This window comes from Pteropus vampyrus, unplaced genomic scaffold (genome assembly GCF_000151845.1).
Source record: "Pteropus vampyrus isolate Shadow unplaced genomic scaffold, Pvam_2.0 Scaffold152, whole genome shotgun sequence".
NCBI classification, from domain to species: domain Eukaryota; kingdom Metazoa; phylum Chordata; class Mammalia; order Chiroptera; family Pteropodidae; genus Pteropus; species Pteropus vampyrus.
Window position 1 is genome coordinate 2,683,586 of NW_011888933.1, and position 23,837 is coordinate 2,707,422.

General features: G+C 36.9%; 1 protein-coding gene and 1 pseudogene across 2 annotated transcripts in view; one reads left to right on the forward strand and one right to left on the reverse strand.

The window, feature by feature from the left end:
* Nucleotides 1-12,360: 12,360 nt before the first annotated feature.
* GPR1 (G protein-coupled receptor 1) overlaps nt 12,361-23,837 on the forward strand; it is a 42,410-nt gene continuing 30,933 nt past the window's right edge. The window contains exons 1-2 of one of the 2 annotated variants that reach the window (XM_023536297.1): nt 12,361-12,438; nt 16,588-16,738. The gene's annotated coding sequence lies outside the window, so the exon portion shown is untranslated. Of the gene's footprint in view, nt 12,439-14,521; nt 14,625-16,587; nt 16,739-23,837 lie in introns of those variants that run through there. The other variant, XM_023536298.1, reaches the window with a different exon arrangement.
* On the reverse strand, nt 20,616-20,734 carry LOC111745367 (annotated as a pseudogene).

Genomic DNA, 23,837 nt, shown 5'->3' on the forward strand with positions numbered 1-23,837 from the left:
CCGTGAAAGATATGTTAATGAGGGGATTACTGGTGTGGGCAAGTTTGTCTCAATCGTCCTAGAGACCTTCTGAGGACCTGTGTAGAACATGCAACAGAACTGTCCCACCATAGCATTGGAAAGCTGGAGTATTTATCTACCTGTTTATGTCCCTCATCAGTTGAGGGGTGGCACTAGTGCATTAAGCACCACCCCATCACCCCACCACACACCACCACCCCCAACCCATCCCCCATCCCCAGCTGTATTCCCTGGTGCCTGAGAAAGCCCTCAGTCAGTGAAGCATTGAAGGCCTTGAGGTGAGGAGTGTCAGCATGCTTGATTACTTGCCACCAAAGTGACAGGTAGCCTCAGAGTAGGCAGATTATTCTGCAGTGTGGTAGGTACGAAGACTTTCTTCAGAAGAGGTTAAGCAGTACATTGATGTGATATAATTTCATTTAGTCAAATCTTCCATATGTATAAGCACTTTACATGAGGGCATCTTTGGGGAAAAAAAAAAAAAAAACAGGAGTAAAAATCACAGGAAAGTTCCTGATTTCAAAATCTGGGTCAGCAGAGAAGAGAAAGGCAAAAAGTGCAATGGGAGCAGGAGCCAGAGGTGACCATAGGAACAGCCCACAGGAAGTCTAAAGAGTAGGGTGCTCTCAGATGAGGCTTCCGCGTAAGGTTCTGGTCCTTTTCATATCTTAGAGAGGTTATAAGTGGAACCGTTCTTTCCATTTCCACTTGATGTTTATTACAGCTCCTTCTTCCAGGACTCAGGAGTGCAGCCCAGGGAGTAGGCACTGAGAAAGATCTGCATGACAGACACCCACCATGCTGTCCTCAGAATCCTCTGCCCCTCACCACTTCCCCTCTCACTGTCTTTGAGCCAAATCAAAGAGAGTGCATTTCAATTCGTTCTTCCCTTAGGATGATTTCTTTTCCATGAGGCTCCTTATGGAAAAAGACCAATGCCCTGGCACATATCAGACTTCCAGCTCATGCTACAGCAAGTCTGAATCTTTGATGAACCCAATTGACGCTGTCGAGGAGGGATCTCTGCTACTTTAACAAACCTGCCTGAAGGGTAAATGGGTTCAGCCTTCACAGCAGCTGGCTAATGCTGCCTAGCTGAAATAAACCGCTATATCAGCAGTTCCATCAGCACGCTTAGAGACAGACCCTGCCGTGAGCCAGAAAGAGCTGTTTTTCTATCCGCTGGAAAATATTTCTAAGACAAAGCCTGGTTCTCTGAAGCATTAGCTAGGATTTTATGCCATGGGCAAATTAATCACATTCTTGCTCAGTGGGGCTCCACAGAAGGAAACCGGGGAGAGTTGCTAAGTTACCACTGCAGTGCCTGAATGATGGCATCAAGATTAAGGCAGGTAACAAATCCCAGAAACTGCCTGAAGATGGGGAAGGAGTTCCTAATATTTTATCATACTTGATTCTCAGCATTTCCAGTCTTGGACTGGGTCAAATTTTCCAACCAGTTTACTTCTCTTAATCATGTTCTTTGAATGCTTACCAAGTCCTCTGCAGACTTCCTAAAGGTTGGGATGTCTCATCCTGCAATTGCTTCTATTCTTGTGAAAAGATACGCAAAAACCTTCCCTGAAAACAAAGAACAGTGGTGCAGGTGCTCAAGGAACAAATAGCAACCAAAGTCAACAATTACCTGCAATTCTTCCTGCCACGAAAGACACGGAGAACTATGCAGAGGTGAAGAACGCGCACTGGATGACATGAATTTCTCCTCTAGTCACATTGAGAAGGTGTATCACCAATGTCTCACTAAACGGAATCTACTACCAGAATCCATTCAACATCTTTTATATTTTATTATATTAAAAACTATCTCTTGACTACCTTTTTAAAAAAAATCAATCTATATCTATATCTATATCTATATCTATATCTATATCCATATCTATATCTATATCTATCTATATATATGTGATGGACTATTACTCAGCAATAAAAAATAATGAAATTTTGCCATTTATGACATGGATGGACCTAGACAGTATGATATTAAGTGATATATCAGATAGAGAAAGACAATTACCATATTTCACATATATGTGGAATCTAAAAGAACAAAACAAATGATAAAACAAAACAGAAATAGACCCTTAAATTCAGAGAACAAGCTGATGGTTGCCAAAGGAGAGGAAGGTAGGGTGATGGGGAGGAAAAAAAGAATAATAAATGAATAAGTACCTTTTTTTTAAGTATCCCTAAGTCAAATGGGTTAAGTATTACAACAAACAACCCCCAAAATGTCAATGGCTTAAAATTGTAACAAAAGTTTATTTCTCACTGTCCCTAGACACATATATTATACCTCATCTGGAAGCTGTGCTCCAAGTTTACTCACTCCAGGACCCAGGAGAAAGGAGCATCACTCTCTGGAATATTGCCTGTCTCTCTGGCAGAGGAAAAGAGAGAGCATGGTGTTATAGACTAAATAGTGAAAGAAAGAAACTAAAAGAAAGAGGAATTTCCTTTTCCTCCTTATAGAATCGTTTTACATTAAAAAAAGAAGAAAGCCAGCAAACTAACCTTCTCAAACCTTTCTAGTTACTATTAAAATTACTATTATTATTATTTCTTTTAGTATCTTTCCATTCTTTAAAAAGTAAAATCTCATTGTCTCCACTCACCAACTCCTCCTTCACTAATTAAACACCAGATCGTTTGGTCTGGCTCTTCTTAAGGTTGCCAGAGACTTCTTTTACACTTTAACCAAAGAATACTTTTTCATTCTCCCCTATTAATTATCTCTGAAGCATTTCCATCTATGGCCATACTCTTCTTTTAAATCCTTTTGCTTAGTATTAGGACACTGGGTTTAAAAACTCAGATATTACATGATTGAACCCATAAATAGCTCAATATGCATTGCTAACTAATAAAGACTCTTTTTAAACAGGACCATCTTTTCATTGTCATACCTAATAAAATCAATGATTCCTTTACTTGTCTCATCTACTACCCAGTGCATACTAAATGTTATCTATTGTCACAAAGGCAATCAGGATTCAAATAAGGTCCATACATTTTATTTGATTATGACGTTCCTTAAATCTCTTTTATTTTATAACACTCCTCCTTACTCCTTTCTTCCTAGGCCATAGATTTGTTGGAGAATCATTTATTCTTTAGAATGGTCCACATTTTGGATGTAACCAATTACTTTCTAATAACATTTAACTTTGCCTCCATTCCCTGCATTTCTTGTAAAATGGTAGTTAGATCTAGAGATGTGACTAGGTTTGGTTTGATTTATTTTAAGCAAGAATATTCCATATGTGATGCTTTGCCAATATCTCTGCTAACAGTAATGATTAACTGTATTTTGTAACTTCTTTGCAGTTTTTTTTTCCTTAAATTATATCCCATGTGCTGGCAAAATATTGCATTTTAATGTCCCTCGAAGCAATTTTTTTCTTTGTATGGCTATGCTACCAACTTGATATATAGTCAGGTTCATTAGCTTCATTTGTTTTCAATTTTTAAGGATTGTTCTTGAAGGAAACCAGAATATGCCCCCCAAAATATGCCACTTTGATATGTTGAATACTGTGAGTTAAAGGCATTTAAGAAACAACTGGTGCAAGAAGGACACTCTGACCCTCCGTAGTCTTGAAAGCGAGAGATAAATAGCCCATGTGAAAAATGCCCTCCTTATGCCAGGAGGAGGGAAGACACTCTTCTCACCAGAGACAAAGAGTTTGGAGCTAAGAAATTTGTCAAAACAAACCTTGTTAAACTAACCCTTATCTTGCTAGTTGCTTCATCATTTATTGCCCTAGTTCAAACCCCTGGCTTTGTCTTGCCAATTTTTCATGAATTTCCTGTTACTTTGTCTATAGGGCATAAAAACTTTGGCTCTTGTCATTTCTTTGAATCTTCATTCTCTAGTGTGGGCTCCCATGTACATGTAAACATTTAATAAAATTGTATGCTTTTCTCCTGTTAACCTGTCAGGATTATGTCAATTTAATCCTTAGTCCCAGCTGGAGACCCAAGGAGAGGAGAAATTTTTTCCTCCTATATTCTCTTCATTTGATTCAATTTTGTTCTTTTAATTAGTTAAGACAAATATGGTTACTGGCAAAGTCTTGGACCACTTTAGTCAGGCTCCTGAACCATATCCTAGGCCAATCGGTACATGTTCTTTAAAATCTGGTATTAGTGAGAACCTTGCTAAATCAATTTAGCAGGAGTCTCGCATCCTCTATGGAAAGGGTCCACACCCGTTTGTCTAATATATCCCACAATTCATCCTTTCCATGGTGAGTCATGCTGTGTAAACCATACACAATGACTTGAGAGGTAGATCTAGGAGCCACCGAATAGCCGTCTTGGTGTTTCCAAAGTCTATCTAAGTGTATGAAACATCCATCTTTTTCCCATCTAATTCTTTCTGAGTCTAAAAGTCAATATTTGGACCATGCAGATCTCTATTAGGATTTCCTGAGGTGTTAACCTAAAGAAGTTCTTTCCCTCAAGAAAGGGCGAATAATCCCACCAAGGATCTGAGGCCTTGCATGGGACCTAGGGGCTTAGTCCCAAAGAAACTGCCTGGATTTCTTGAGCGAGTAGGGAAGAAACTGCTACCTGAGCATATTTATCACCTAGTTATCACTGTAAGTAATTCACCTAAACTGACTTGGCAGGATCCTTGCTAAAACTGGATTCTATAAGGAAGAATCCCTGTTGAGGGGATGGTCAGGAGAGCCTGAGTAAAGTTTGATCAAGCAAACAATCTTTGTCAGTGCACACATACCCTCAAAAAGTAGTGTACTATAACACAGTTCTGGACCCCCCTTTTTTTTTTTTTACAAAAATACTTCTTGCTGAACACTCCACATCAGTATATAGATATATTCTTTTTTTTTTTTTATCTGCAGAAGATTCCATTTTATAGAGATACCATAGTCTCTTTGATTAGAATTGAGTTAGCTTTTTTTCTAATGTCATAAAACAATTTATAATTTTAGAATGTGGTTACCAATTCTACTATATATGTATAACATAACTATGAATGACTGCCATAGAAAAGTGTTTCCTTCCATTTAAATTAGGTCATAGTTTCAATAAGCAGAGAAAAATGCTGGGAAAGCAGTAATCTTATCTTTTATGTGTTTTGCACATCATCTTGGACACTGTGGCTGCACAATAAGATGTCTTAGGATACTGCCAACAATTTTGAGATTAGCCTCTCTCCTAAGTCCAGTGAGAATAAACTTACGATGTGATAAATTGCCTGAGAGCTGTTTCTGACATTTTATTGCTCCTTTACAACATAATTAAAAACAGTGTGATGCTTAGATGGCATGTTTGGGGGGAAGATTTTGGAGAACTTTTATAAAAAAGGTGTGAAGAATTAGGTTGGCTACAGGCCTGGAGCAAGAAGTTTTAAGCAAAGATCTTCTGTACCCTGAAGATTTCAAGGGCATTTATGACAGCAGCAGTCATGTAGCTTAGCAGTTGAAAGGCAACTAGATGGATGTTCATGGGATAGATGATCAAATGACTTTCACTTTTAATAAATTCTTATAAACAATAAAAAAAAAACCAGTGTGATACTAAAACAAACTGAACCAATCAGCATGTGAATTGTGACTTCACTCAGGACTTTTGACAATGATGTCTATCCAAAAGTCGCAGAGTCACCCATTAGTAACACTGACCACCACGGGTTGGGAGAAACGTCCTTGTAGATACTGCCACCATTTAAAAACTTCACACAGAGCCACTGAGTCCATTCCTTTTTCATGTTATGATGAACTGGGCGTATCACCAGCAAACAGGAATAGAGAGTCGGAAAAAGATGAGCCCAGTTCTCAGGACCAGGCACAGCTGCATCTTTCCGAATGTACATCTTATCTGCATATTGAACAATGACAAAATCAGTTCAGAATTTAGACACGGGGTACAATTATATGATTTCTCTCATATCCCAGAAACACAACATTAAGAGATCACATTTTGTTGCTTGGCGCTCTCTCTTTGAGTAGAAGGCCACTCCTTTTGTGCTTCTAGTTTCATGAGGTCTATTGACTTTCCTTTATGCCTTGCCTTCCCAATCACTTTAGAGCTGAAATTCTCCTGAATAATGAATTTACCAGACAATGAGCTTAGGAAACTAATAATAAAACAGAATGTCAACCGATGAGCTAAAAAAATGATTGCCCCTGGTTTCTTCTTCAAGGACAAGGCAAGTTTTCTCTAACTTGTTACCCTTTGCGATAGCCCTATGATGGTAGTTACTACAAACCAAATAATCACTATATGCCAAAGATTGTATTAGGTAAGCCAATTTATGTGCTTCCTTTTTTATTCATTCCATCCTTAATAACAACACTGTGAGGTAGATTCTTAGTTAAGCTTTTTATTTCAAAAACAAACTTACCCAGGTCACCTCACACGATGAGACAAAATTATAATGATACCTTGAAAGATGAAGTTGTCATTATTTTTCAAGGATTTTAACATGGTGTGGTGCACGTGAGTTACAATTTGATTTGGCAATATGTAATACAAACTCAGAATAATAGTGATCGAAACACATAAAAGCCTATATCACTCAAGAAACAAGAAGTTTGGAGGTAAAAGGTTGTTGGCATTACTTAAGCTCCTCAAGAATTTCAAGGCTGAGATGACTAGGATTGTATATATTGTAACTTCTCTCCTGTACTTCTCCTCCCTATAATTCCAAAAGAGCTGCTGAAGTTTCATTCATCTTATCGACTTTCCCAGACATACCTCCAAGGCAGAGACAGCTTTCCTTGAAGCCCCCCATGATGTTTTCTACATAAATTTTAGTGGCCATTCTCAGCATCAGTGGGAACTGGGAAATGTGCGTTTCATCTGAATACATTGCTGTCCTAAATAAAATTGTGCTTCTGATGATAAGAAAGAAGGAATGGAGTTTGAGGAGGCAATTGTGATCCCTGCCACAAAGTAAATAGGTAACAATAGCTCTTCATTAATAGATAGTACAACTGAAAAGCACCTTGAGTGATTCATGGCAAGTACTAACATGAACATTTATTGAGACCTTACTGTGTATGTGCTTTACATATACTGTCTTATCGAAACCTCATAATGACAACATGATGAGGGAATATTATTATTCCCATTCTGCAGATAAGAAAAAGAGGACTTGGAGAATTTCAGAAACTAGTTTAAAGGCATTCGACCAGTCCGTGGAGGGAGCATTCAGAATTAGAATGCAGTTTCTCGTAAAGCCCAAGGTTTTGCAGTCATCATGTGGTGGTTTCCCCGCTCCCTCTGAAACAACTGACTAATCACAAAATTGAGAGTCTCTGTTGTAGAGAGGAAAGACCTCTCTTGGAAAATGTGTGGTCAGAGATTTTCTCAGGACTGGGCCCTTTATGTCAAAGTACGATGTTACTTAATCAGTCTGACTCTGCTTTTTCTCCCAATGAGTGATTTCTTCAGTGCCATTTCCATTTTCTGTTTTGGCTATAAGTGTCCTGCTCTTTGCATTTATCATCCTTTTGTGCACTGGTACCATAATGAGTTGGGGTTTTTTCCAGGTAAATTTCCAAGTGTGACATTTATTGTAATGTTTTGATAGCTGAAATGACAAGAATGAAAATAAAATATTAAGTATGCTCTTTTTATTATGCTTCAAAATGCCATAAATTTGTGTTCATTGGAAAGGACTGGTGGACTATAACTAAAGCTATAAATTTGCAACTCTGTCGCTAACTGATCTGGAGGATGCAAGAGAAGCTTTCATTTTTCCATTTCAATATGTTTATCATTCAACAAAATTTTCTCCTCACTTTGCTTCCTGGGCCTCATAAAATCGAAATGGAAAATGTAAAATGGCTTAATAGCTGAGCAACACCAAATAGCATGCTTGGCATGACTTAACATTTTTAAAACATAAAGTCTGGTTATATTAAATATGTCTCATTATTGTAATTACACTGCTACAAATGTACTGGATAACACATCACATCATTATTTAATTTTATGGAAAAGCTTTCTAAGTTGTTTGTTGACAGATAATACCACGTTCTGGTTCTATTTGCCTAAATTGCAGCCTGTGCTAGGGTTTTATATTTCACTTTAGCATTTCTTAAAATGTGCTTATCTTTGGGATCCAACTTGATAACGCTTTATTTCAGCATAAGATGTACCAGGAATTATTTTGAAGACAGGTGTGACAGCACTGCACTTTTGTATTCTAGGATGACAATAAAGTTGCCACTTTTTAAAATGCCTTAAACAACATCTGTAGAATGTAATATTATGCAGTCATTAAAAACATGTTTTTGAATAATATGTAATGACATGTAAAATTGCTCGTAGTGTAAGCAAAATGGGCAAGTTATAAAATTGCAAGTATAACTTAATCTCACAAATATTTTTAAAATACAGTAATATGACAAAATGCCAAAGATTTGATTTCTCAAAATGGTGGAGTTAAAGATGATTTTAGTTGTCATTTTATGCTCTTTTGTATTTTCTGAATATTCTATGATAAACATAATAATGTTTTTTGAAGAAAAGTTATTATTTTAAAAGTTACTTCAAATGGGTGGGTAGAAGGAATTATGGCATAACTGACTGCAGAACAAGCAAGCTTAAAAAAGCAGCTGACATCTCATTCCATGGACAGTTTCAGTGCAACGATACCAAACATCTTCAAATCCTGGTAAAAATAGTGGCCTCTTTCTAGCCCATCCAAGAACTCCACTTGGATATCTGCTACTCCTGGAAAATCAGGCTGTCTCGGTCAGGCCTGCCCTGTACCATCCTTTCTGTCCATAATGCCTCTGCAAGGTTAGTTCTCTCATTCCTCATACTGCCCTTCTTCATTCTAGATACTTAGCTTGGTGTCTTTCCTTGCCTAACCTGTTAGTTGAGATTTTTTTTAAAAATTCAGTACAAAAACAAGAATTTTTGTTTAGTGGGTGTAAAGTTGCACATTTGGAAGATTTAAAAGTTCTAGAGATCTGTTTCATGATAATGTGAATACTGAACTACTGAACTGTATACTTAAAAATAGTTAAAATGGTAAACTTTATTATGTGTTTTTTTACCACAATATAAAAAAAAAAGGAAAAAAAATTTTTTAATTCAGTACAGAGAGCTCCAACCCAACAGAATAAATCCAGTGAACATAAGCATATCTTGTTGAGTACAGGAGGTTACTCGAGGGAATCAGTATATGTCACCCCAAAATATGCCATTTTGGCATAAGGATTATTTCAAGCTATAGGTAATTTAAGAAAAGGCAAACATAGGAGGAACTCTCTGCCCTCCCTTTTGGGGGGTTAGGATTTAACATAGGAATTTGGGGCGAACACAAACATTCAGATCACAGCACTTATTAAAAACTTTTATCTACCATACATTTCTTAGTTGTTACCTTCCCACAATATATCTTCTCTAGAAGCACAACCACTCCTGTTCTTTTATCTAGTCACTTCTCTACAATTTACCGCCCTTTGTTAAAATGGTTTATAAACTCTCAGACCTAAATACTTCTCTGGGTTTTAACTTCTTTTTTGTGAAGTCCCTGTGTGCATGAGAAATAAACCTTTTCTCTCGTAAATCTATCTTTTGCCATTTTAATTCACAGGCCCCAGCTACAGAACCTAAGAGGCTAGATGAAAAGTTTTTTCTGTCCTATATTACCTTGACGGTCCCTGTGTGCCATGACAGTAGTATACCTGTACACTGACATCTGGAGCAGATCAATTTTTAGTAGCCTCCCTCCTCAATATGACCAAGTTATTTTCAGTAACATCATGAAATGCAGCAAAAAGAAATGCAGATGGTAATTTTCATTTACTGAATCTTTGTCTGTATAATTATGCCAGGAAACAAAATGGAAAATAAATAAATAATGTAGTACAAAAAGAGGAAAAACGAACAACCGTTTCTTCAACATTTTTTATATCTAACTACCAACTTAACTGTAGATCCCTTGGTTACAGTCTGATATAATAATATTTTATGGAAATAATTGTCCAGTGACAGGGTTCAGAACATTCTACCCCCAAATATGGCAACTTGGCATATTGAATATTTTAAGCTGAAGGAATTTGAGTAACAGCATGTGCAGGAAGAACCTTCTGACCTTCTCCTTAAGCAGGTCATAAAACTCTCATTAGAAGATGCACTCCCTATACCTGAGGAAAGGGCCATCCTTATCTCCAAGATACCAAGAGGCATTTAACAAACAGGCCTTCCTGTTTCCCTCAATTTACCATACTTGGTTCATACTCTTTTTCCTCCTACCACATTTTTTTCCCCACGGCTTTCCACTCTTCATCAAACCTAGCATAAAAACACTCAGGTTTAACTGTATCCTGGGATCTTCATTTCTTTATAAAGGCTTCGGTGTCATGTAAAATGTATGTTAAAGAAATCTGTATGCTTTTCTCTCGTCAATCTGTTATTTGTTACTGGGGCCCCCACTTAAATGGATCAAGGAGAAAAAAAGATCCTTTTCCTCCCCCACATCAGTAATTAATAACTGAATTTCAATGAAACTAATATGTCTGCAGAAGGTGAAATTTAGGCAACTATTAAATCCTATCATTATTGTACTGCTTTTACTTCTTGAATTAGGCTTTCATTTTAAAACAATTTTTAAAGTGAATGTTAATTTAAAAAACATTTTCCAAATTCAGTTATAGAAAGTTAATCTGTAGATTAAAATTTACATTTGCCAAACAAAAAAGATAGTACACCTAGCAGCTCCCCCTTGGTTTCATCATTTCACATTTTAAATATAACTAAACATTTCAAGTGGTGGCATGGAATAAAGAAGCTGAAAGTCCTCAAGTTCTGTTTCTTCATCCTTACCATGATTGCGCTATCACTGTGTGTTTCCAATCTACTGTTTAAATGCAGGGAAACACAAACATCACCAACGATGTGGAACCATTACCAACTTAATCTTAGAAAGATTAACTTGTGTCCACACGTGGCGCTGGGGTGACTCTATAAATAGGAGTTTCTTTCCAATGAACTCCTGTGTAAAATACATTGTCTATTAATGAATAAGAAACAAAAATAAAATAAGAATAAGGAATTAACTTTTATGCAACACATTGTTTATTAAAAAATAAATTTTACGTATATATAAGAATATAAGTAATTGAAGCTTAGAGTAATCACAGCAATTTTTTTAGAACTTAAGCTAAAGAAAGATATTTTGAAGGGAATATTTCATCACTGACCTTATTTACAATTGCTGGTACATGGTGATCACAAAAAGCGAAAGAACTGTATTTTGTTTTATTATCGTTTTTAAATTCCCTACAGACAGTGAACTCTCTTATTGCCTGCACTGGGCAGATCTCTCTCCATTGCACCTCCTTTGCCACACTGTTATTCCACAGTTAACCTAGTTAAGTTGATTTTATTAATTTAATCATATTTTATAATGCATTCAAGTTTTGCTAAGGAAACAGAGGTTCATAATTCTTAATGAACAAACTTAAAATTCCTTATGCAATAAAAACGATTGCCCAATGACTTAGCTTTCTGTGTATTTAATTTTCCTAAAAGGAAGAAACTCAACAGGAAAAGAATAAGAAAGGGACATAAGGGTTGAAAGTGCAGAATCCTGGAGGATCCAGGTGGATGTCGTGGGTAAGTGAGCGGGGCAGAAGGAAAAGGTGTAGAACTGGAAGGTGATGCCTGCCCAAAGAGGTCAGGTATTGGCAGCAGCCAGTACTCAGCCTCCTCCAACTGTATTCTTGTGGGATGTGGGCCCATGGTTACCCAGATCTGGCAATTTTTCCATGAGGAGCTGATAATCTCAATGGCTGTGTAATATCTGATTTTTAAATGATGGAAATTAATTCAAACTCTAGAAAACACTGTGCAGCGCAAAGAAAACACATGGCAGCTGCAGTATGCCCTAGGCTACCAATTTCCTAATGAAAAATGCAAGTAGTGATTGAACCAGTTAAAGAAGTCAAGAAAATAAGCTTTATTCTCTGATCCCTTTCCTTTCCCAAAATGTGACATTTTAGAAAAATCCAGATACACTTACATCATATCCATAATCTGCAGTTTAACAAGCAAAGTAGTATAATTAAAGCAAATAGTTGGGAGCGGCCTGAACTCTCAGAGCAATCCTTTTTTTTGAATCAGGGCCAAGGATGGTGTCACCCAGATGTCTGTTGACTAAGTGATATACACCAGATTTATTTAACCACTGGCAAACCACATTTCTTTTTCTAGGGCTGTAAGTTAACAGATTATTTGTCTCCTATGGTTACAAAAAGAGGAAATACTTTTTTCCAAGACTGAGGGTAGCTGCGAACCGTTCTCCCAGAGAAATTATTAACCACAAAGATTCAGAACACAGAGCTCGAAGCCTCTGCCCACGAACCTCCCTCCTTGCAGCCGCAAGGCACGACAGGTACCTTCTGAGAGGTGAGTGTTTGCTTTGCCTTCTGAAAGCTTCCGGCCTGTGCATTTGAGATTTGGAGGTAAGAAAACCAATCTAAATACTGTATGTGGACTTCATGTGATTTGGCATTTGGCATATTAAAAGGGAAGGTTTATTCAAATTAGGGATAACAATAGAAGCTGTTCTCCACATTTCCACAGGTAATTAGAGATTTGTGTATCTTAATTAAAAAGATGCAGAGCTAAATCCTCTAACAGATTTACTGAGCATCCTCAAAGCTTAGTTCCTGCAGGGGCCAGACAGAATTAAAAGCAGGACTATTGAGAAGTCTTTGTCCTCAGTGGCCTTTAAGAATTCTCTGGTTTAAGAAGCATGAGAGCTGCCCTGTATGGCCAGGTTGGCATGGCTCCTACATGTGACCTCCCAGAGCCACTGAGTCTGTGACTGTGAGTACATTTCAGTGTCTAGAAAAAGCTTTGCATGGTTCCAGACTCACTGTTCAGCCCAATCAACGCCCCACAATCTAATCTCCAATCCCGCCTACCCTGAAGAAAACTGGCCTACAAAGGGCACTTACACAAGGAGATAGTTACCTCCCTGTCTGACAAGAGGAAAATAATTGAAAAACAGGGAAGTCTTTCCATTTTCCACAAATTAGCTTATTTTATTAAAAAATTGTGTACTTGTTTACTACCTCTTTTTCAGTGGTTATGTTCTGGGCCAACTTTTTTTTTTTTTTTTTGTACAAACAACAAAAATAAATATGATCCGATTGTATTCTCCCAAATATCTATTTCTGAAATTTTAGCATCAGGTGTTTGGGGCCTGTATGCTATTTTAACATCAAGCAAGAAATGAAAAGACTAATGATATCCATGATCATATCAAAAAATGAGAAGCCAAGATGGCCCCAATTTTTTCTGGTGGGGTAAGGGTGGGGAGAGGGGATGACTATCTTAAAATTACCCAATCAATTCTATTGGAGCTTCACTACATTAATACAAAGGTCTTTTAGAATGTACTCTCTTCAAGAGAAAAATTCTCTAACGGTGAAATTTCACACATCAGGGGGGAAAAAAGCACTTTTTAGGAAAAGAGAGATTCTGTTCCCTAGAAGAGTATGATAGAGACACTGTATGTCTCCTGAGCCCAGTTGGCCCTACAAACCTGCTTACATACACATGCACCTCTCCAGAGACCTCTTGAAATCCTAACCACAACAGGCTTCAGAGAAATTGCAATGGTTTAGAAAGTGGTGGAAGTGTCCTGAAATCCTTTAATCTGGTAGAAATTATTCGTGCCCCTTCCTTCCATTCATTCAGTTCTGGAAACATCTCTTCTCATAGAGAGATGGAGAGTCTAATGGTTGTGAACAAAAAAAGGAGCCACATACTGAACCTGACAAGCTCAAGGGAGGTCAGTGACCGAAAGTAACCACATAGAATAGTCTGAACATAAAAATTCCTAACTAAAAGCAGGTCATGTCCTAGGCCTGTATCTTCCTTGACAAAGGTCAATCTTTACCTTAAGTGAGCCTGTCTATTGTCTTTTTGTATCTAAGATAACATACATTTGAAATGTCAGAGTAATCTCTTTTTCCAGACCCCTCAGGGCACACCCAGCATGAGACCACAGAACCCTTCATTGTTATCTCGTTTCCTGAATACCATCTCCAAGTGCTGTAAATGTAAATTATTAACTATCCTGTACCCACCAATGTAAAAGATGTGTCTCTCCATTTTATTTTTTATCTAATCCCAGAGATTTCCCTTCGCTTTCTCCTGCCCACTTAATCTATCACCAATGGATCTCACGTAACCCTCTTTACATCTCGGTCTCTTCCTTTGATTCTAACATACAGAATAAGCTCCAAAACAGCCATTCTCCAGGTCGTTTTCTCAATTCATTGAGATTTTTCTTGTCAATTGTCAGTTTGGCTCAAATAAACAACAACAACAAAAAAACAACAAGAAAAATCTCTACAGGTCTGGACATCTCTCTACAGGTTTAGACATTTCTTACATCCACATGATTAAGTATTTTAGGAGATGCTGTTAGGAGTCTGAGTGTCTGGGGCTGAACTCCAATTCTGCAACTTACAGTAGAGGCTGTCTTAACAGATCTCCAGTAAACTGACTCACCAGCTTAACCAATGCACCCAACAGCCTAGCTGATATCCACTGCTCCGTGTGCATTCCCGGGGTGGCAGGTAAGTTATCTCTAGCACATCTGAGCACTTCAGCTTCAACTACTTTTGAATAACAGACCAACTGTAAGGTATACCATATATATGTATTTAGTGTGGTAGCTAAAACATTAAAAAAAAAAAAAAGTGTACATTTTCCTGAGTTTCAGTGTGTACTGTGCTCAGACTAAGCTTGGCACATATTAAATGCTTGCTAAATGTCATTTCTTGTCTTTATCTTTTGCTACTCAATGCTTCCCACTCTATCACCAAAAAAATCTCAAAACCATGTAAAGTAACTAAAACTTCTTGACATTCTCCTCAAAATGTCTCTTTTGGATAAAATTGTGCTTTTGTGTGATTACAGAAAATAGCATGTAACTATTAGTAAATACTAATATTGCCGATGCCAAGGAGTGGTAACTGGTGACCAGACAGGAGTCTCCAAGCACAGAGTTCTACTGCTACCTCCTTCGACGAGCACATCTGTGCTCAGATCGTACTGAAAAGAAATATGTCAAGATTATTAAAAGAGGTTACTTCTGTGGAATCAAGGGTTTGGGGGCAAACGTGAGAATGTACATCCTTACAGGCCAGGGATATTTGGAGTTTGAAACAGCATACCTACCTCATGCCCCAAGGTTATTCAGTTTGCTCCCACACACCACCTTAAACTCCCTACAGTAAGAATTACTGCTTTAAACTTTTTTAGACTTGTTCTTAGAGAGGAGGAAAAAGAATTCTCCCTCTATTTTTCATTGTTCTTGGCTATGACCCCGTGTAAAAAAAAAACCAGATTAACAGGAGGAAAAAAAAAATTTTAATTATGTATATTTGAGAGCCTCACAAAAATGAGCCTCAAATGGCGGCCAGCAGACTGAGGGTTATATAGGGTCTTCGGCTAAAGAAAGGGATGGAGGGCTGGAATTTAGGGGGTTGGGGGGTGGGAAGGCAATTCACCAGAAGGTGAGAAGAGGAAGTGTTTAGTAAACAAAGATTGCCCTGACTGGCAGATGAATCGCTCAGATGTAAAAATTATCTCCAGGAGTAGCTCTCTTCCTGATATAAGGCCCCTTTCTAATGTAAATTTCCTTTATAAATGTAGATTTCCCTTACAAAAGGGTAACTTCCACTCTTTTCAGAGCTTCTTCTGTGTCTGCAGTTTCTTAAAAATAATCAGCTCCAAATCATCCTATGCCAAAGAGGTATTTTGGGGTGACACGTTCTGCTCCCCTTTCAGTGTCTCACAACAGTCAAATACAGAATCATGTGCTCCTCAAAAAATGTTCAGTTAGCTAGCCTAACAATGTTTTAGGACCTAATAATGTTCGATTTCCAATATCACATCGTCAAACTGATGTTCGACCTTACAAAATTAATCAAGTTAGCCCTGCAGAGGGAAGCTAACCACATCAAGACTCGCTTACCTTCAGCCTCCACAATTCTCACCCTGTGAATTTCTAAATTCTGAGTCTTGCCTCAGGTGCACAGATTGAGCCCACATTCACGAGCCCTAGAGATGAGATGAAGGATAAAAATCAAACCTTTAATTTCCTCAGAGCCTGGAAAGTTCTCTGTCATCTATCTAAGTAAAGAAAGAAAAACTAAAATATATACTTTAATACTGTGATTCCAATTCTTCACTATCAGAGCTCTCCTTTCACATTTCTAAGGTTCTTTTCATTCTGTCATTGGAATGAAATTTAATTTGATTTTTTCGTAAGCAAAATCCCACCCTAACAAAGGAGGAATTGGCTCCCCCCTCGTTTTTTTTTTCAGCCTAGGGCACTGCAGCCAATAGCGATGATTTCCATTCAAGAAAAAAAAAATCTCAATTACACACATACATGCTGAGCAAAAGGATTAATTTGTACAGTGTGTTCATTGCTTACTTTTCTCCTGAAATATGTGGTTAATTTTTATGGAGGGTGGTGGAGGAAGGGAAGAACCACATTCAAATGAAACCCAACATCATTCTCCTCTACAGTGTCATTTCAAAAGCCAGATAAAAGCCAAATGAGGAGGCAGGGAAGAGTGTACAACGTAGCTGTTCGGAAAACCACCCTCCATTTCATACTGCAGCGGGGAGGTTACACCCAGGCATCTCAATAGCTCCTCTCCTCACAGAAAATTAACTGGTAAGTGCGTGTTTGTTTTTCTCGAACCGAACACATTTGCAGCTGACCTGATGAGGATTCCTGCAGACGATTTTTTCCCCGAAACAGTATTTTGACTAACTACCAGCTGGCAAAAAAGAAAAAGGACTCCTGATAGTTTATGAAAAGCTCTATGTGCAGGTTCATATTTTTGGTCCTGTCAAAAGTGTTGAGGGAAGATCATAACAGGGCTTGCTACAGCTGCTGATTAAATCTAAAACACTGAAAGAACATAAGGGCACAAAGAACTTTCTGTAATTTCCTCAGCTTTTACCTAGGAAATGACTGTTCATAAATGTGGATTTTAAGTAGTATGACTCAGAAATAATCAAGCATCATTTGTGGAAAGCCCACTGTAGAGAAATCTAATAGGAGAAAATGGTACTCCGAGATGAAAATTGATTTTGCTCCCCTTTGATTACAAAGTAGGAAAAAAAAGTTCTAAATTGAGTTGTAATATGGTTTGGTTGGGTTGTTTTTTTTTTCCCCCTCTCTTTTTAAGATGAATAGCTTGTGGTTCTTCAAAACAAACATTTCTTTGTTGTTGCTATTTGAAATCTCCTAATCAATTGCCTGTTAAAATAGTTGGTCCTGGGCCCTTCTAATGAAGGACAAATGGCTAAATGCAGGAAAGTCGCTGGGGGAAAGGTTCAGCTAACTCGATTGTTCCTTTGGTTGTTGGATAACTGTGAGCACCAATTGCTTTTTGTCTAATAGTTTATCATTTCCTCCAAATGAAAGCTAATGAAAACCAAATGAAGCTTTGATAATAGAACTTTCATCAGCAATTATTCTCTTAAATTGGCCCTCTTCACTTAAATCTAACTCATTCACCCAAACTTCCACAAACTTGTTGCTAAATTAATCCACTATTATTTTTGTTTGTTTCGTTTTGATTTTTAAAAAAAAGAAGAAAAAAGAAAGAAAAGGCCAAGGGATCTTTCTCTGGGCTTCCAATTACCTAGTTCAAGTGATTCCTCTTATTAAATAATTCTCATCATGTTTACACATCTTCCAGACACTAAATGGTTTTAAAGTTTTTTTCATGGCCTTTACAATGTTACCTGAGACTTAAGTTATTTGGTTTATAAAAGAATTTTCTTGTTACTTTAATACGAATTGCTATCTCCCTGAGATAGATATTTAACACAATATTCCCTTTTCAAAGGCCACAGCACTTAGAGCTAATTTATAGAAGTAATTTTAGATGGATTAAAGCTTTATGTTCAAAGGGTTTTTTTCCAAATTATTTATAACTTTAAAAAATTAGAAGCAATCTAAATATCCAACAGTAGGAGGCTATGTAAGAAATTTATGTATCATCTCAAGGAACTGTTTTGAAGTCATTAGGAAATCATAATTTGGAGGGTTACGTAACATCATGGATGGGTGCTTATATTATGTTAATAATGATTATAAATATGTAAAGAGTAAATGCAGTTGAAAAAATTTAAGAAACTATGCAAAATTGGAAATAGTTGTGTTGAGCTGGTATGCTGATGGTTAGCTGATTGTGTGTCAGGGAGGAAAAACTTTTAAGTGCAGTTCTTGAGGGCTTGTGAATTAAACTGACAACAGACAGGTTAGTAAGAGAAAACACAAAAATTTAATTACATGTTTTTATTAATGTACATAGGGGAGTTAACAGAAAAATGTGACTCAAAGGAATGGTTAGAATTTGGGGCTTATAAATCATCTTAATGGCAGAAGGGAAAGGGTAACAGGCACTTACAGGAAAACGAGTGACTTCTTCAGAAGGAAAGGGGAGGAGGAGAAAGCGAATTTACGGGAAAACAAATGAGCTTTTTGTTAGATAAATGGGCGCTTAGGAGAACAGATGGGCAATATTATAGTTGTTGTGACATATCTGTTTAGGTGTGGTATGCGTTAGCTCTGGTGATAAGAGCTAGTCTTCCCTGGTTGCTCCTGGGGATTTATGACAATTGAATTCCTTTAGGACCTCAAATGCCTTCCGCTCAAAATAATTTTTATGCCACAGTGGCAGATGCTGGACTCCTTTGCTGATACATTCTTTCTTCTTCTTCTTTTTCTTCAAATTTGTCTAATAGGCTATTACTTTTATAATTTAAAAACTTTGTAACATTAAAAATTTTTATTTTTTTCTTCAGGTCCCAATTTTCAGGTACACCACAAAAGGTTAAAACCCTTCAGTCTGGTAGGGACTCCAGTTCTACTTCACCTGGTCTCTGATGACATTAACTTTAGTGAAGGTTTCCACCTCATAAAACTTTTAATGAGAGTTTTTCTACAACAATAAAAGACAACAACAAAAACTGATAGTATTAAATTTTAAAAGATAAAAAGAAAGCATAACTAGTTAAATGGAGATTCCTAACAGCCTTCTTTTAAATTGGACATTTTCCAAATATGTCTCAAATCTATGGTTGCACAATATCTTTACACTCGTTATTTTCATTTTGCTTGTCTCCCAAGAGCTCCAATTCCCAACTCTACCTCTGACTTATTTGATGGCTTGAGGCAGAACAAATTTTCTAGACCTCAGTTTCCTTTCCTCTAAAAGAAAGCTGATAGGTAAGTTTCCTTCCAGCTCTCCAATTCCGCCCCCACCCCCAACACACACACCTTTTTAACTGCTGCTTATTAAGTAGTCATTGTTCAATGTGATATATGTAATGGTTACCTAATCCATACAGTGGGTACCTAAGAAATACTTGGTGAGAAACACTTTTATTTAGACTATTATGTGTCACATTCAGTCAAGCAAGTACTGACTGACCTCTCAATTAGTATGGTGAAAGAAGATACAAGGATTTTAATGGAAGGTTATTGCCCTAAATAAGCTTAGAGTTGTGCTGTCTGGAGACAGAATTAAGTTATTAAACTAAAAAAGTTTTAAAAGTGTGTAGTATCTATAGAATATGGAATTCAGAAAAGGGAGGCATGGATGTGGACAGGAGTATGCAAGTGAATGGTTAATGGAGGAGGTGAGACAGTGAGACGGGTGGGTAGTACTGTCCCATCATGAGTCGAAGTAAGATAAAAAGACCTGCACTTGACTGAGCAACTATTGGGTTGTACCTTTAAGAAGTCATTTTTTGGCCTGAGGAGCTTTGTGGAAGAGCTTGCTAGGAGGAAGGAGCATTTGACCTCTCAGAGGAGATGGGAAGCATCATGCAAGTGAAAATGCGAAGCATTGTTTCCACTAAAACATCAGGACACAAACAACCTTAGTTGGGTGTCCTATAACAGCAACAACAAAAATCATAACAGAGGAGAATTCTACAGCCTACTACCCTCACTTCATCCCAAAGCTCTACCCAGCTTTGACAGGGCAAGTAGCCCAGTGCTCTGGCAGTACACCTGACAGAGTCTCGGCACCAAAGAGGAACAGACTTGTATACAAACATGTAATTCACCTCCTGGAGGCCCAGGAAATACTTTTTAGTGAACTCTTCTCAAGTGTGATATATTTATCAAGCAAATACAGTGAGTACTGCATCTACCAATGGAGATACTCCATTGAATTCTGAATTAAAACTCCATTTGTGCCCACTGTCAATTTGGGAAAATTTCAGGTTACTATAGAAATATATTTATATAGCATTTTACGTTTGTCATTGTGCTATTTTTGACAACACTGCTGACTACTCTTCTCTAGAGAAGCCACGTCTAATTCAATTCTTCAATGAAGATTCCCACTTAAGTCCTGAAAACCTATAATACTAGTGTTGCTGATTACACACAGTGTTTCAGAATTTAACCAATCCAGGTAATAAAGCTGCACTCAAAGCCAGGCTAACTCACCTAGAACTGAGAAACTCCCAAGTGGACTTTGAGTGTAGCTTTTATTTATTTATTTATTTATTTTTATTTTTTATGTCTACAGCACGTGGTCTTCCTAGGTGGTCTCTCATCCAAGTACTAACCAGGCCCGACCCTGCTTAGCTGCCGAGATCAGATGGGATCAGGCTTGTTCAGGGTGGCATGGCCGTAGACTTGAGTGTAGCTTTTAAATTGAAAACTAGAGTAGGAAAATAATTCAGGTCCATTAGTGGGTTAGGTGGACAGTCTTACAGCACCAAAAACAAGAAGCCTTTTTAGTATCACCTGCAAAAAAGACAATCCCTAGATGACAAAGTTCCAAGTAACGTGAAGCCAAGAAAGTAATTCATTTCATAACATTTAACCCATAAAGAATTCAATGAGAAGAAGTCACAGTCTTATCTCAGGAATCATGCAGAAGCAAAGCAGAGCTCACGTGTGCTTAAAATGGCTTCCAGGGCTACTTCTTGAAGTTCTAATTTTGCATTTCTTTTTGTTGCTATATTTTGTCTTGACAAAAGCCCCCCCAAAAAAGTTATTAAAGATTTGTTCATGGTCAACCAGTCAATTATCTCGTACAATAACTGAATCTGTTGGGTTTATTTAGTTCCTCCCTTGCAAATGCTTTATATAATTAAATACAATAGACCTCATATTCAACGAAAAGTGATTATTAGAGAAACATGTAGTATAATCATTACAAAAGTATTTGAGGAACACTAGGGGGTGCATCAGGGCTTGAGATAAAGGCAGAGTTAATATTAAAAAGGGAAGACTTCATACCGAAGGACTTTGAAAGGATGTGTGTGGCCTGGCAGCTTGGAAAAGACAGAATCCAAGCCAATTCTAATAAATATGTGTGGGGTCAAGTTTTCATTAGGACTCAGTTATCCCTACCTGGCATGAAAAATAAATTTGTATATAAAGTTAGATATTGGAACCAGAGAAAGTGGTTATAGATATCCTTAATTGTTCATAAAACTTTCTATTTGAGTAGGAAAAATCTGGTAGTGGAGTATTCGTCTTCATTATATAAATAGTTTGATATAGATTTTTTTACTAGATTGTATCATATAAATAGACCTTGACTATTTTTGACCTAACAAAATGGCAATTTCTTATGCTTTAATAAAAATTTAATAAAAAATAGTTGTATATTTATATATAATTATTTATTTTATTATATAAATATTTGTTTGATTTGGGTATTTTGTGTATACACATTACATAGAAAACTATATTTAACATGGAAATCGTATTAAGCATACCATAGTTTTGATGATTGAGAAAGCACTTCCTCCTTCATTCATTAAACTTTTATTGAGGACCTATTATGTTTCCTGCACTCTGTACTTGAGATATAAGGATGAGTAAAACATAGTCCTTGCCCTTGAGGCTCTCACAGTTTAGTAAGGAAGTTAAATGCATTAACAGATAATTATTACAGAGAGTTTGTGTACAAGAGTTAAGAAGGAAATCTGAAGTCGGACAGACCCAGAAGTCTTGTCTGGGTTTCACCACTTTTGTTAATTGCCCAATGGCTCTTAGCCTCTTAGAAATTATAATAGAATAATAATAGTACCTCACAGGATTGTTGTGAGAATTAAATGTGAAAATGCATATAAAGTTACTTAGCTACTTAACAAGTTCTCAGAAAATGTTAGGTATTATCATAATGTGTTAAACGATATTATATAATTAGGTGTGCTTGGTATTTGCTTTCTTTTGAAGATAGTTAGGTGAACTGGATTTACTTATAAGCAAAACACAATTAGACACCACATGGTTTATTTATAGGGAATTAGTTTGCTCTTAATAATTGGAGAAAATGCTCCATCATCTTTCCATGGAAGCGGAACCAGTTGTCAATCAAAAAGTCCTGGTCTAATTAAGTGGCTGAACAGATTTAACACCTCTCAGGAGTGAGGCTAGCTTTCCTAGGTGATCGACATTCTTTTAACACCTTTAATAGAAAGAGATTCTGAACACAGGAATGAATGAATTTGATGATAATTAAGAATGTAAGTTCCCTTCTCAAACTCACCTTTGCCTTCTCAGACAAAAATAAAATATTAGTTATTGTTGAGATGCCCATGATCATAAATGACTTTTATCAAAACCCACTGAATAGTCTTAACACCAGTTAATAAATATTATTGAGATTCACTCTTTGCCAGGCACTGTGGTAGGCTCTGGGAGTATAAAAATAAACCAAATTATAGCCTTGTGGAAAAGAGACATTTATCAAATAAGCATTCAAGTATATAACTAAAAGTGGTAAGAGCGCAAAGTGGGGATCCTGATTTAAAATATGGGATAGGCTTTAGAAGTCTGGGAATATACTTCATTTAGGAAAGTATCTAAAAATATAGCTTACCCTTTAGAATTGTTAGTGATTTTTCTCCTTAATTCCAAAACCACCAGCAAATTCAGGAAACTAAAGCTTAGTCGAAGCAACTGTTGGGTCACCTAATGGAAAATATTAAGTTGATATAAATTATTTATTCCGTTGCCCAGGTGCTACAAAATATTAGATAATATCAAACATGACTTTTCTGTTCGTCATTCTGCCCCAATAGGGTTTCATTTAATTAAATGAAACCTTTTCATTTCAAAATGAACCCATTCACCTTTAGAAACATTTTATCATAATCAACACACATAAAAATATATACTTAATTATAGTTCTCTACATGCACTGACCAAGAAGGCAGGAAAAATGTAGAAGATAGTAAAATGACTAAGCTATTTCTCCCTTGTCTGGGAGGCATGCCTGGCTCTGGAACGATATTTCGTTTATAACATGCCATTTCTCCATCATTTGCCTTTTGTTTTTTGAGAAGTTGAATTGGGAAGGGGAATCTCAGCACAGCTTGAAATTGCTTCTCTAATAGGAGGGATTATATTACCATACACACTCTATAAAAGTGGTATTTTCAGATCTAAAAAATGTATTATATCTCCTAGAACACAGGGAGGGAAAAAAATGATTGCAGAAGATGTCTCTCCATTTTAACTTTTTGTTGTAATATTTCTAAGAACTCATTTATTTCAACTTTAAATAAAAGCTTGTTTAAAAAATCAGATCACTTTTCTAGCCATGGCAAATGGAACCTGCTTGAATTTCCTGGCTGCCTTTCAGTAATTTCCTAAAGAATGACCATTTTTTAAATTTTTACGTTTTTCTCTAGCAATCAGTAAATAACTTATTCATCAAATTTAAGAGAATGTCCCAACAGAAATTCTTTGGAAGAGCTAGTGTTTTTCTTGCTGAGGC